The sequence below is a fragment of the Propithecus coquereli genome, unplaced genomic scaffold, assembly GCF_000956105.1.
Source record: "Propithecus coquereli isolate 6110/MARCELLA unplaced genomic scaffold, Pcoq_1.0 Scaffold170, whole genome shotgun sequence".
Classification (NCBI taxonomy): domain Eukaryota; kingdom Metazoa; phylum Chordata; class Mammalia; order Primates; family Indriidae; genus Propithecus; species Propithecus coquereli.
The window spans coordinates 5089629-5101291 of NW_012141636.1; positions in this window are offsets into that span (position 1 = coordinate 5089629).

The following is an 11663-nucleotide window of genomic DNA, read 5'->3' on the forward strand; positions in this document are numbered from 1 at the left end:
GAGCTGTTGTTCCTCTTTGGGGGTGTGCTTTCCGTTTGAGTCTTCATACTTCCAGAGTTCTATCGCTGGTTTCTTCCCATCTGGATCAGTTGTTTCTTCTTGCCTTTAAATTTTCGTTTGGATAATGACACGACTTGTTTAGTCTCTGAGCCAGTAGGTGGTATTTGTGTGTGAGATTCGACCACACCCTTTGTGATGAATCAGTAGATGCAGTAAAAGTGTGTGCAGGATGACCTCCCTGTCAGTAGGTGGCACTTGCAGGGAGGAGCCAGCTGTGGTGCTCTTTTGGGGTCCTGTAGCTAGCTCTTATTCCTCTAGAGAGGCCCTATTGTGCCTTGGGTGGTGGGTTGGACCCTGAAATTTCCAGGTGTGTCCTTATTCTCCCCCTCAGTGGGAGGAGTGAGTCTGGGTGGGGCTGGATTGGGAAAGCCTGCCCTCAGGCTCCACAACTGCTGCTAGCAGGTTCAAAGGTCTACTCTTTGTTTCTGTGCAGAGCTGCTAGGAGGGGCTGAAATGTGTCCACTCAGCTGAAAGTCTGGGCTTGGGGACTGGGGCTGTCCAAGACCTGCACTCTGGAGCAGGTCTCGCTCCCCTCCACTCTACCCCTCACCGTGGCCTCTCCCAGGCCTCTGCCAGCAAGCGGGACCTCAGGCCTATGGATCGCCCCTGGGTGTGACGTGGGCCGGGAGGTTCCCTACCCAGGATCGTAGCCTGAGCTGGGTGCACAGCCCTCTTTTAGGAGGAGGGTTGCCTGTCAGGCACGCTGATCTGAACCTGAAGGCACATGCTCCTCAGTAGGCTCTTTCATAGATCTCTCCTCCGTTCCCCAGGGCAGTGCAATCGTGACCTGGGTGTATGGGGTCTGGTCTATAGGCCTGACCCCTGGACCCTGGAGATCAATCCCTGTCCCTGCCAGGGGGAGAGGTGCTGGTCTTGAATCACCTACAGGGTGCCCAAGCTGGATCGATTTCACTCCACCTCGGGATTTGCCCCACTCTTCTGGAGTCCACAGGCAAGTAGCACCTGGGAGGCCTGGTGGGTAGGGAACTCGCAGTCTGAGTACCCCTCAGTCTGCTGTAGGGCCCCAAAAGGAAAGGTCCAGTTCCTTGGAGATTCGTTCGTGTGATGGCTAAATTGTCTTTCTGGGCACGCATGGGTAGGGAGGGAGAAGGAGAGAATACAGCACTATGGCGTCTGCCACTAGGCTCGGGTCTGCACCTGGGGAGGTGCCCCGAAGGGGCTCGGAGCCCGGCGCTGAGTCCACAAGTGGCCACTGCTCACTGGCGGCAGTCGTCTCTGGGCTGGTGTTGGCAGGTCTCTCCAGCTGCTCAGGAGCCCACCAGCAGTCGAAGACTCAAGGGAGGGCAAAATTATCTGCTCCACCTACCCTTGTCGCTGTTCTCCAAGCCTCTCGGCACCTTTCTCCTTCCAGTTCTCCTCCGCAACGTCTTCCCGTGGAGTCTCCTGTAGTTTCAGGCACCCTTCCTTCTGACCGTCACCCAATCTATGTTTCTCTGCTTGCTTATTTTTTTTCTCTTTCTTCTAAAATTCATCTTTTTTGCAGAGACCATCTGACTGGAGGTTTGTCTCATCCGCCATCCTATTTTTTTTTTTATTTCAGCATATTACAGGGGTACAAATGTTTAGGTTACATATATTGCCTTTACCCTGCCTGAATTAGAGCTTCAAGTGTGTCCATTCCCCAGACAGCACACACTGCACCCATTAGGTACAAATATACCCATCTCCTCCACCCTCTTCCACCTGCCTGACACCTGATGAATGTTACTACTATATGTGCACTTAAGTGTTGATCAATTAATACCAATTTGATGAGTCCTCTATTCTGTTCCCTTGGTATATGTCTCTACCTTTACGCCAGACCATGCTCTTTTGGTTCCTGTAGCCTTGTAGTATAATTTGAAATCAAGTAATATGATGCCTCCAGATGTGTTCTTTTTGCTTAAGATTGCTTTGGTTATTTGGGCTCTTTTTTGGTTCCGTATGAAGCCTAAGATCATTTTTTCTAGATCTTTGAAATATGATATTGGTATTTTGATGAGGATTGCATTGAATCTGTAAATCACTTTGGCAGTATGAATATTCCGATGATGTTGATTCTGCCAATCCATGCACATGAGATGTTTTTCCATTTATTTGTGTCATTTACAATTTCTTTCATCAGTGTTTGTAGTTCTCCTTGTAGAGATCATTTACCTCCTTGGTTAAGTATATTACAAGGTATTTTATTTTCTTTGTGCTACATTTTGTTACCTGAGACTTTGCTGAATTTATTTATTAATTTTAGGAGTCTTTTGGTGGAGTCTTTGGGATTTTCTAGCTACAAGATCATATAGTCAGCAAAAATGGAGAGTTTGACCTCCTTTTTCCCAATTTTGATGTCCTTTATTTCCTTCTTTCCTTCTTTGTCTGATTTCTCTGACCTTCGATTTGCATCCATACATTTACAAGGAGTCCATGACAAAGGGCCATTAAACCCCTCTCCAGCCATCTATGGTCAGAATCCCCCACATTCTAGATCACAAGACGTCTGTGCCAAAAGGTACATTATGGGGATGTGAAACGACTGATTTAAAGTTGGGAGAGACAGTGTTTACTGGACTCTAGGTCAACACATCTAAGAGAAAAAAACTGTTTCAAATTGGGTGTGGACACATTACATAAAATACATTGTTCTCTGCTGAGAGTTATGACAGACAAGAGTTAGAAACTCCAATTTTCCATTAATCTCAAAACATGGTTGCTAAAAAATCTCCAAAGCAACTGTCTTCTATGAGTGTTGAGCTAGGGAGCACTAAAAAATAGATAATTGGTTGTCCTTTAGACCAATATTTCCGGGAAGAGGAAAACAGAGACAGCGTCTCTAAGTCAGAGAGACATGGGTTCAAATCCCAAATGTGTATGTTGTGCAAGTTATCCTATCAACCCTCAGTTTCCTCCTGTGTAATCCAGGCTGGTCTTACTTATGTTCACTTTCTTTGTGAATTAAAGAGCCTAATATCTATGCAGTATGTAGAAAGGAGACCAATGTATATTTGGCACTCAGAAGAGCTGGAATCTTCCTCCACTCTGCATTCAGGTGTTAGAGCCAGTTCCCCTCGGCCCCAGGAACAGAGAGGCAGAGTCACCAAGACTGCAAATGGCAAAGGAGTTTATTCACTAGCTCGAGCTAGGGTCCAAGTCCCAGAGCACCAACGCAGTGGCCTCTTCTAAGGGCTAGGACCCCGCCTTGGGGTAGAGGTTAAGCTTTTATACCTTTTTCTGTTTTACACACGACACACAGGTTTCACACGACACGCTGGGCACACCTTCCCCCCACCCTTAGTTCATTGGTTCCTTTAAAAGTGGCTGATCGTGTTGGCTCCTGATTGGTTCCTTTAAAAGTGGCTCCAAGCCTCGGGATTTTTGCGCCAGCGCCAATTGTGGTCAGCGTCATTTCGGGGGAAAGGGCGGCGTCGTTTCAGGAAAACTGAAACTTAGGCCTACTCCAGGAAGTTCAGCCTGTCATGGAGTCACTCCTGCTCTTATTTCTGTTTCCGATTAACTACATTTAACAGACAACTAAAAGCAGGCACGGTCACAAAAGCAAATAGCATCAGTTAGAATCAGAGAGAGCACATTTTTCTCTAATCTCTAATCTTAAACAATTCGTCTCACACAAAGCAAAGTATATTCTCCTACTATCAATTCCTGTTTTTCCAGGTTAGTTTTATCCTATTCTAACTGCTTCAGGCACTGGAGTGATTCATTAATAGTTCAGTTGCTTGTACGAAGACTCCTTATATATCTTTTACTTGAAGGCAATCTTACTGATCTTTTGCCTTTTAAGTGTAAACAACTAAGGAACTCTGTAGTTTAGAAGTCTATATTTTTCTGATCAATTGGTACATTAGGTACTTTTAAAGTAAATAGAATGAAAAGTGTAAATATGCATTTAAAATAATTCTTCAAATTTTCCCCCAAAGCAATGTGAACCATTAATAAAAATCTGCACCCTTCATTGTATACCCTCTCCCATACATCTAAAATCACAAAGTAGCCAATATGCCTATAGACGTGGCCCCAAAGACCTACCTGCTGATACCTTTATTAATATCTCATCTGAGGATATTGTTAATATTTTATTATTGTAGGTTTTGCAAACACTGGTATTTTTCATGCCTCTAACAATTCCTAGTTTCTAAATATTTTATCTTCTTAGGCAGTATGCAATATGTGAAATGAGGTTCAGCTGCCATATTTCCCAGATCTTAAAAACCTCAAGGTCTTAGAGTTAATATTGAATAATGTTAAGAAAAGCAGTTTTATATCCTTTATAGGTTTATTGTTGTCCTCTTTTAATGAAACTTAAAAGCAGCAGAAATATTTATAAATGGAAGGATTTTACCCCAAATTCCTAGAGCAAATATACATATTTGACTAAATCTTGCATGGATTTGCAAAACACCATTCTATCTAAAATTGTTTTTAAGAGCTGAGAAAGAAGGAATAGCTCTAGAATTCATCCAATGGTAAAACCACCATGCCACAGTAAACGAAATGACTAGTCTCCTCTTCCATTTTTAATGCTCAATGTACTTTTCAGCTCCAGAAGAAAAGAGTTTTTCTTACTTTCCAAGACAAAGACAGGCAAGCAGAGTAGTCAGAACACTAGAATTGAGTTACAACTGACCACAGGAGAAGGAGACAATGGAATTAATCAAAGATATGATTCAAAATCCCTGTCATGATAAGATTACAGGCAGCCACCATCGATCTGTAAGAACCTGTACAGATTGGCATTAGAAATAATACTGTGAACTTAAGTCCCCCAGCCTACTGAATGAACCCCACTTGGCCAACGGGACCCCAGAAAACCCCTAAAGCTGAGTTGCTGGCCATGAGAAGGGAGGACAGATGCTCCTCATTATGCCCCTCTTGCTTTTTGGAGATATTCTTTGTAACAATAAGATGCTAAATCATTAACAGGCCTAAGGCCACACATAGACAAAGCTTAAACCACACCTCAAGGCCATCAATTTACTTAAAAGATCACTTGAGTTTTGGTAAATGTCTGGTGGCTTGTCTCCGATTAACAGAATCCTTATTTAAGTTAAAATATTCCAAATATTTAGACAAAGCTTCATTCTTTAACCAATTACAAATTAAAGAATCTTTAATCTCCCCTATAATCTGTAAGCCTCCACTTTGAGATGTCCTGCCTTTTGGGGCCAAACCAACGTACATCCTCCATATACTGACTTAGGGTCTTGTATGCAATTCCTGTCTCCATGAATGTATAAATCTAAACTGCTACCATGGGCACATTTTCTCAGCACATCTTGAGGCCATGTGCTTCTGGCCAGTCATACATATTCAGCTCAGAATAAACCTCTTTAAATTATTTTACAGAGTTTGGGTTTTTTCCCATTAACAATATCTATTTTCCATCTCAGGATTGTATCATCTTTAAATTTTTAATGGATCTGTGTTATATTTCCCAGAAATAAAAAGAGAAATATTCCAATTATTCAACTGGATAAACTAATAATCTCCAAAAACACCAATTTAGCACATTATAGAAACTGCAAAAATTGGAAGAAGATGAAATAACATCTGATTTTGACCAGGGAAAGTCCTCATCAGGCAGTGTGATCTCACTCAGTCTCTGTTCTTCAAATGCACTACCCTTCTCTCATTCCCCAAACATAACATGCCCCATCAACCTCAAGGCATTTGCAAATCCTGTTCCATTTATATGGGAAAACCTTTCCCTTAGCCTCTGCTCTCTACTTTTTCCCTCATGTGCTTCTAATCTTCAACAGATCCCAGACCAATGATCTCCTTAGTCACTTTCCCTGAATCTCCTCAATATACAAAATCACTACAAGTGTACAAATCTCAGGTTCAATTTCACATTTGCTTTTGCTTTTTAAAATTAATGTCTGCTCTCCTTTTAGACTATGGATTCCACAACATCAGGTGAATGTCTGGTTTTCTTCATCATTATATTTTCAGTACTGCCATTAATACTCAGCACATATTAGGTGCTTCATAAATATTAGTTGAAGGACTAAATCGATGAATAAAATGTGTTGTATTAATTCCAAGGTTTTAAAAACGGACATTGTCGGAATCTTGACTTGCTGTCTTTTTTTTTTTTTTTTAGTGTAGTGGAATGAGAGGATGTCAGTTTCTCTAATTCCCAACTATGCTTTCAGATTTTTGAAGGGGCCTTCACCGTAATTCCTGTTACTGTAATCAAATACAGCAAGAGTGTAACTAAGACAGCATAGTGGAAAAGATGCCAAGGATGTGGCCACAAATTGACTAGGAGTTCCTCATGTAGTAAGGACCAAGAGGCTCCACAGAGGACAGTATGATCTGAATGTAATCTCTATTAATCCCTGCTATCACACTTCTAGAGCTTCTTCAGGATTTTTTTAAAATGCAAATACTCTCAGGAGTGGCATCGCTGTCATGAATACTTAGGCGGTACTTAGGTTACCAGTGTGTGTTTGCTAATACTAGACTTCCATGTGGAGACAGATAATAATTAGGCCCTCTGATAGCAGAATAGGCTGTCTGAGCAAATAATAAAATGCCCATTGCTGTGCATATTAAAGTAAAGCCGGATGTCTACTTATGAATGCAGTAAAAGGGATTATGATTACAGCACTTGGTGCAAAGATGGGAGGTGTGGCCCCCAAGATTCTTTCTGACTATAAGATGACATGAGCTTCTAGTGCTCTGTTTCTAAATTGGAAAGGAATGCCTTTCAAATACAGATGAAAGGCAGGAGGTGGGCTGGGAGACGCTAAATTCTGTCTGGGACAAGTCTGGAAAATGCCATTTACTATACTAGCTAAGTGATTTTGGCAAACATTTAACTTCTCTAACCTATTTCCATTTCTTTTTTCTTTTTTTTTTTTATTTCAGCATATTATGGGGGTACAAATGATTAGGTTACGTATGATGCCCTTGCCCTCCCTCCCCCCCAAGTCCGAGCTTCAAGTGTGTTCATTCCCCTGGAGGTGCGCATCGCACTCATTGTTTGTGCATATGCCCGTCCCCTCCTCCCCCCTCCCCCCTTTGCCTGCCCAACATCTAATCCATGTTATTCTTATAATACCAATTTGATGGTGAGTACATGTGGTGCTTGTTTTTCCATTCTTGGGATACCTCGCGTAGTAGAATGTGTTCCAGCGCTTTCCAGGAGTATATAAGAGATGCTATATCACCATTGTTTCTTAAAGCTTATTTCATGGGTTTGGAATAATCAAAGGAGAGAGAAGCTGTAAACTTTTACATAAACTATACGGTGCTATGCATGTTTTTTTACTACTATTTATTATTAGTATATCAAGAAAAACTCATTATATCTCAATTGTTATATGGGTTCCATGAATTGGAAGGAAAGTTTTTGGAAAAGGAGCTTCAGCGAAGGGGCACCATTATTCCTCTCTACCCCAATGTCCTACAAGTAAATTATGATTAAATTGTACAGGGAAGTTAGATTTTCCCATGAATTCAGTAATGGCATCTTTCTTGGGACACCAGAGCATAATCTCACCATCCCAATCTCTTAAGGTGAAAAAAGTATAAGTAGGATAAACTGCCCTAAGTCATGAAATTAGTACATGGTTTGTTCAGGCTTCCTTCTTGTAAACAGTGATTATTTGAAAACAATGCCGAAGCAAAACTCTATCCCTGGCAAAATCTCTATAGCTCTATCTCTGCTACAGGCAGTTAGCTTGTCTTTCTCTTTCTACTCATTCCCTACCTCCCCATAGTCACCCCACCATTCATTTATTCAACAAATATTTATTGGGTTCCTCCTCTGAACCAGACATTGAGCTACAGACTGGAAATACTATGGTGAGCAAAACAGAAGAGCTCCCTGCACCGTGACTCTTACATCCTATGCAGAAAGACATGTAACTATGAAAAAAAATCTTAAAAATAAAAGTTGAATAATAATAGTGATAGAGATATGAAGAAGGAGTATAAAGAGCTTGGCACTGCATGATAGAATAATTTATCTGGTCAGGCAGATTAGGGATTGCCTACCTGAAGACAGGAAAATTGAACTGATATTGTCAAAACCACGACGGGTTTGGTCTAGACTCAGTTACTCATCCCACGAAGATCCAATTATTGAGAAGATGAGGATTGCCAAGGAAGAACGGAATTTTGTAATACAACAGACATCAGGAGAAGGGGAGAAGCTTCCTCAAATTCTCTGAATAATGAGATCATGGACTTCTAAAGGAGAGGTCACATGCCTTGGGGCAGGTCATGGTATAAGTAACAAGGGGCTACATGCATTGAACACAGGATGTGGGAGACGGTGAATATTAGCCTCAGTAAATCTGCCCAGAGGCCTTCAGAATCTTACCTCCTTTGTTTTGCAGAAAATCCACCATTTCTGGGAAGCAAAAAGTCAAGTAGTTAAGGGGATGATTATTAAAAAAATATATATAGGAGCCATTGAAATTTGTTGCTGGGGCCAGTTATAATATCTGAAAGAAAAATTAAGTTTAAGTTACACGTTAAAAAGGAGCTAAGAAGTGGGACTGAACTACAGCTAGGTAGAGGAAGAAGACTGCATGTGCCAAGGTCCTGAAGCCTATGGCAGTAACCTTCCTCGGCTCACCCTCCCATGGTGCAGAAATTGACAGAGACGAGCTGAAACTCCATAGGCTTTACAAGACCCCTCAGACCCTAACCTCTCTCTCTCTTTCTGTGCCCTTCCTTTGGCTCTCACTTTGCTGTGACAATGGATCCAGTTGTCACCTGTGGCGTATGTACCATGCTCTGTAAACCTATATCTTGCTCTTGCCCTATAATCCTATCTTTCTCTCAATAAACCTCATTTTCGTGCTTGCCTAACTTTGGCTTGTCTGGTCATTCCTAGGACATGAGCTCACCAAGAACCAACAGTTTCAGACTAAAACCTGACACATTTATTATTTTAGTGAGAACATATGTATAAAACCTATAAGCTTACTCAGAAAACAGCAGCAACAAGTTTATATTTAAGCAAATGCCTGAAAATGGTATTGTTCTCTTTTTGAATATTCATCTTTACAGGCTCAAAAATTTACTAAAAAAAAAAAAGAAAAGAAAAATTAAAAAAGAAAAAGAAAAAAACCCTGGTTTTTCCCCTTTATCGTTTTCGCTCATGCATGTTTTACTCCTATTTTCTTTCCTTATTGATTCCAATCCACAGCCTTTCAGCTGTGCTCTCTGGAACACTCATTTTAATCTTTAACTAACTCTTCTGGATTCTCAAACTTTATGCATAATTTTCCCCTACATTCAACATCAACTAAATCATAGCTTTCTTGGGAGGAGCCTAGTTCTGCTTCCTTTGGCTGCACTTAGAATCAACAAAGGTGCTTTGAAAATTACGGGTTTTCTCACTCCCAGAAATGAGAATTTAATTGGCCTGGAGTTTGTCCCCTTCATAAACACTTATTAAACACTTCCCAAGTGTTACCGAAAGCTCGGCCACTTGTCCTCAAGAAGAACTAGAACAAGGGTTTTGAGGAGAAGGAAAGAGAAACTTTATTACTTTGGCAGCAAAGGAGGAGGATGGAGACTCTCCTGTCTGAAATGCCATTGTCCTAAAAATAAGCAGAAATACAGAGCTTTTAAAGGATGGGTTCTCAGCTTCAGGCAATTACTGTTCAACTATAATTGATGATCTGAATCTTCCCACATCTGCTGAAGATAATTCCCTGACCTCTACCCAGGACCTCCCTTTACCAGGGCTGGCTGAGCCATCTCCTTTAGCACAAATAACAAAAGACTGACCCTCCCCTTCCCAACAACTGGCCTGAGGCAGGGATGTAGGTTTTAGTTCTCAAAAAGGCCTGGAGGATGTTTTAAAAAGACAGAAAATATTTTTGCCATTTTTTTCAGGCCATTCCCTCTGTTACACAAGTGATTAATGTGCACTGAGGGCTGAAAATCACTGCAGACTCGGTCCAGAGCAAGACTTTTATCTTATATAGCCGTGTTTTTCTTATTCTTACACAGGGCTGGCACATAATATGGTCTCAATAAATGCTTACTGAATTAAACAACATGCAAAGCCTGTTTTATTCACTGATTCCACGTAAATTCATGGGGCTCTCATTTTCTTTTCCAGAATTGTTTCAGAAAATTTGGAGCTCAACATTCAACAATGAAGGTATAATCTTTTCTCTAAAGAATTTTATCCCTTCACTAACCTAACTCAAGTTTCATCACCAATAGCCTGTAAACATCAGCTGGAAAGCACATGAAAGTATATTTCCTAAGGCTGCTAAAGCATTCATTCTTCTCTACCCCAACAGATCAACAGCGATGGTGCCTTGCACTGAGGCTAATAAACAGGGCATATAAGGTCAGAGATTCTAAGACAGGAACAAATCCCACACTTTCAACTTAAACAGTAAATCATTCCAGGATAACATAATCACTGGAACTGTATATACTCAGACTACGAATCTTAAAAGCATCATTCTATCACAAAAAGGACTTTGGAATCCTTAATGATCATAATCCATCTGGGAAGCCTTTCAACTCATGGTCAATCCAAACTGTTTTAATGCTATAGAATTTGGTGTGGTCTATGCAGTATCTAGAATGACTTGCTACATTGAATATATTAATATTATTGTGTTTGGCTGATTTTTTTTTTCTTTTTTACCTCAAGGCATGCTAAGAAAATTTACACTAAAGAAGGAGAGGGCACAACAAAGGCACTAAGGAAGGAAAGTGCTGAGATTGGACCATGGGAGAAGATATATGAATGATTTAATTACTCTGTTTGATATTACCTTAAGTTTGGGAGCAGAAAAGAATGAATATTAATATCTCCATCTTACAAAGAAAGAAATTAAAGTTCAGAAGAGAGTTTATATGGCTGACAAGTGGTAGAATGAAAACCAAAATGTTGGTATTTTAACTAGGGCTCCTTTGTATGTATACACACTCTTCCTAAAAAGATATAGCTAGCATTCCAGAGAAAATAGATTAACTGTATATGTGTGGTGTATTTCCAGATTCTCATTTTTGATCCATTGATTAATTTTATAATACTATACTATCTTGATTATTGTAGGATTATAGAAAGATGTGAAACCAGGTAGTATAAGTCCTCCAATTTTGTTCTTTTTTTCCAATATCATTTTTGTCTTTCTAGGTTGTTTGCATTGTCACATAATTTTATAAAAAAAAAAAATCTTCTACATGTGGCTATCCAGTTTTCCCAGCACCATTTATTGAATAAAGATTCTTTTCCCCAGTGTATGTTTTTGCCTGGTTTGTCAAAGATTAGATGGCTATATGAGGATGGTTTTATATCTGGGTTCTCAGTTCTGTTCCACTGGTCAATGGCTCTGTTTTTGTGCCAGTACCAAACATTACAGCTTTGTAATAGAGTTTGAAGTCTGGTAGATTGATGCCTCCCATTTTGTTTTTATTACCTAGAATTGTTTTTGCTATGAGGGGTCAACACCTGCACTCGAATGTTCATAGCAGCACAATTCACAATTGCAAAGATGTGGAAACAATCCAAGTGTCCATCAATACATGAGTGGATTAATAAACTGTGGTATATGTATCATACCATGGAGTACTATTCAGCTTTAAGAAACAATGGTGATATAGCA